The sequence below is a fragment of the Panthera onca genome, chromosome A2, assembly GCF_046562875.1.
Source record: "Panthera onca isolate mPanOnc1 chromosome A2, mPanOnc1 haplotype 2, whole genome shotgun sequence".
NCBI lineage: Eukaryota > Metazoa > Chordata > Mammalia > Carnivora > Felidae > Panthera > Panthera onca.
The window spans coordinates 57296906-57300518 of record NC_138340.1 but is presented as its reverse complement, the minus strand read 5'-3'; the positions used below and the strand labels follow the sequence as shown (position 1 = coordinate 57300518).

At 45.6% G+C, this 3613-nt stretch overlaps 1 pseudogene; it reads left to right on the top strand.

The window, feature by feature from the left end:
• Positions 1 to 2043: 2043 nt before the first annotated feature.
• Positions 2044 to 3302, top strand: LOC132678919 (26S proteasome regulatory subunit 4-like; annotated as a pseudogene).
• Positions 3303 to 3613: the final 311 nt, after the last annotated feature.

The following is a 3613-nucleotide window of genomic DNA, read 5'->3' as shown; positions in this document are numbered from 1 at the left end:
AGTAATAACATTTTTTAATTAAAAAGAAAAGAAGAAGATTGGGTGCCTGGTTGGCTTAGTCGGTTGGGTGTCCAACCCCCTCCTCTGCTTGCGCTTTCTCTCTCTCCCTCTCTCTGTCTCTCTCTCAAAAAGAAGCATTTAAAAAAAGAGACAGAGAAATAAAATTTTCTGTTTCTGTATCCAAGAAAAAGAAAAGAAAGAATGGGGCGGGGCACCTGGGTGGCTCAGTAGGTTAAGCGTCCAACTTCAGGTTGCGTCATGGTCTTGCAGTTCATGAGTTTGAGCCCCACATCGGGCTCTGTGCTGACAACTGTGTGTCTTCCTCTCTCTCTCTGCCCCTCCCCCATTCGTGCCCTGTCTCTGTCTGTCTCTCTCTCAAAAAAAAAAAAAAAAAACACTAAAAAATATTTTTTAAAAAAGAGGGGAGAAAACTTAAAAACAGAAGCAAAACAAAAACAAAAACAAAAAAACCACCAAAAACGAATAGATGAACCAGCAAACAGAGTGAAACAGGAATGAAGTTACATCCAGTTTCCCAGAGAACTCAAACTATGAAGCACTCTGTAGCCCATACACTAAGTAGGTGGAGAGACTTGTGCTGGTCCTCTAGGGGATATGCTTGGAGGGAGCAGTTGGGCCAGGCTTGGTATAGTGGCTCCCATTTTTCACTAGGTGACATTACTCAACTTCCTGGGGTGGATCAGCATGGTGCGCATGTGCTTGCGCATGTAGGCACGTGTGTGGGAGAAGTGAAAATGGCTTCACCCCGCTTCCTAGTCTCTGGCCCAGAAACCTTGTGCTCTCACTGACCGGCAATCAAGCACCCCTCCTTTGTCTCAGGTTTCCGTCTACTACCCGCCTCTACCCTGTCTGTGTCCAAGCCATGAGCCTGCCAGGCGGCACTCCCTCTAGCGTTTTATCTCAGACGGGGCTCTGTTTCAAAACCCCTCAGTTCAGAGACCTCCACGGCTTGTACCCGTGCTGATTCTGTGGGGGAGGGTCTCACTGAGCAATAACCAGTTCCCTCTTGCCCCCAGAAAACTTATGGGCAATCACGCAGCAGCAGAGGTTCGGAGATTATGGCAAATACAACATACAGCCGGTGCCAGATTTCACTGTAATCTGGTGTCTTTGTTCCAATATCAGCAAACATGACTGCTCTCTGAGGTCTGTTGGGACCTTTGCCTGTGGGTAGACCCTATGGCCTCTACCAAATGCTCTCCAAATAGGGGAAATATTTCTCCCCGTGTGGCACACGGGCCCCTCAGACCTCGCAGGCCACTCCTGGAGATTCACCCTTCTTCCTCACCAGAGCACCACCAGGTTCTGAGCTCGGGAATTTCTGACTCTGTGCTCTTCTGTTTTTAGAATCCTGATGGTATTGAAACCCTCTCCTTTCTCCCCATCAGTGGTTTTGGGGAACAGATTTCTTGTCCAGTCTCTTGTGAGTGTTTTCACTCTTTCTCTTTCTCTCCAGCTATTTTCAGGGGAGTGCTTTCCCTGTACTCTCCAGGTGCACCCCACTCTCCCCCCTGCCCTTCTCTGTACCCTCTCTGAAAATACATCTCCCTACCCTCCACAGCTTTTCTCTCCCTCAGTTCATCTCTTCACACTGCATACCTACCAAGTTCTGTGGCTCAGGTTATGCAGATTATTGTGTTAATCCTCAGATCAATTTCCTAGTTGTGCAAAATGGTTTGGAGCTGATCTAGCTGCATTCCTTCCAGTGATGAGATAAGATGAGAAATTCCACAGTTTTTTCTTTTTTTCAATGTTTGTTTATTTTTGAGAGAGAGAGAGAGAGAGAGAGAGAGAGAGAGAGAGAGAGTAGGGGAGGGGCAGGGAGAGAGGGGGACAGAGGATCCAAAGCAGGCTCTGTGCTGACAGCAGAGAGTCCGATGCAGGGCTCAAACTCACAAACTCTGAGATGATGATCTGAGCCAAAGTTGGATGCTTAACTGACTGAGCCACCAGGTGCCCCAATAAATAAATTAAAAAAAAAAAAAAAAAAAGACAGAATCAGGAATAAATGAAGGCTTTAGGAGAAAGGCAGGGGGAGGAAAGATCAATGGTGGATGATCTGAGGGTGACCCCCATGTTGGTAGGAACCTTGGAAGAGGTCATTGATGATCAAAGATGTGCCATTGTGTCTACATCTCTGGACTCAGAATACTATACCAGCATTCTTTCATTTGTAGACAACAGTCTGCTGGAACCCAACTGCTTGGTCCTGTTCAACCATAAAATGCATGGATGACATGGATCCCCTGGTCACCGCAATGAAGGTAGAAAAGCTCCTCCAGGAGACCTATGCTGTTATTGGCGGGTTGGACAACCAAAGCCAGAAAATTATGGAATCTGTGAGTTTACTTTTGCTCATCCTGAATATTATTTTTAAAAATGGGTATGAGGCCCCTGAGAGAGTCATCCTTTTTTTTTTTTTTTTATCTGTATTTAAGGTTGAGAGAGAGAGACATGCAGGGTGCGAGTGGGAGAGGAACAGAGAGAGAGGGTGACAAAGAATCCGAAGCGGGCTCTAGGTTCTGAGCTATCAGCACAGAGCCTGATGTAGGGCTCGAAGTCACTAACCACAAGATCATGACCTGACCCAAAGTCGGATGCTTAACCGACTGAGCTACCCAGGTGCCCCTGTTCTTTATGCTTCACCTGGCACAGGTAAAACCTTACTAGCCAAAGCAGTAGCAAACCAAACCTTAGCCACTTTCTTGAGAGCAGCTGGCTCTGAATTACTCAGAAGTACCTAGGTGATGCGCCCAAACTCATACAAGAATTGTTTCAAGTTGCTGAGGAACATGCACCATCCATCATTCTTATTGATGAAACTGATGTCATTAGGACAAAGAAAATATTACTCAAATTCTGGTGGTGAGAGAGAAATTCAGGAAACATTATTGGAACTGTGAAACCAGTTGGATGGATATGATTCAAGGGGAGACATGCAAATTACCATGGCCACAAACCTAGTAGGAAATTTGGATCCAGCAGTTATCAGACAGGGCCACATTGACAGGGAGAGCCAATTCCCTCTGACCAATGGAAGGACCAAGAAGTACGATTCATACAAGCAGAATGATGCTGACTGCTGCTCCCATAACCCCTAGATGACTTGATCATAGCTAATGACCTCCTTGGTGTTAACATTAAGGCAATCAGTACAGGAAGTAATCTGATGACCTTGAGAGAACATAGAATGAAAGTAACAAATGAAGACTAAAAAAAAAAAAATCTAAGAATGTTTTTATGAAAAACAAGAAGGCACCCTTGAATGGCTCTATGTTTAATGAACCACAGTTGCCTTCAAATGAATGATTAAGAGGGGCGCCTGGGTGGCGCAGTCGGTTAAGCGTCCGACTTCAGCCAGGTCACGATCTCGCGGTCTGTGAGTTCGAGCCCCGCGTCAGGCTCTGGGCTGATGGCTCGGAGCCTGGAGCCTGTTTCCAATTCTGTGTCTCCCTCTCTCTCTGCCCCTCCCCTGTTCATGCTCTGTCTCTCTCTGTCCCAAAAATAAATAAAAAACGTTGAAAAAAAAAATTTAAAAAAAAAAAAACAAAAAAAAAAAAACAAATGAATGATTAAGAGTATTCCAGGGGCA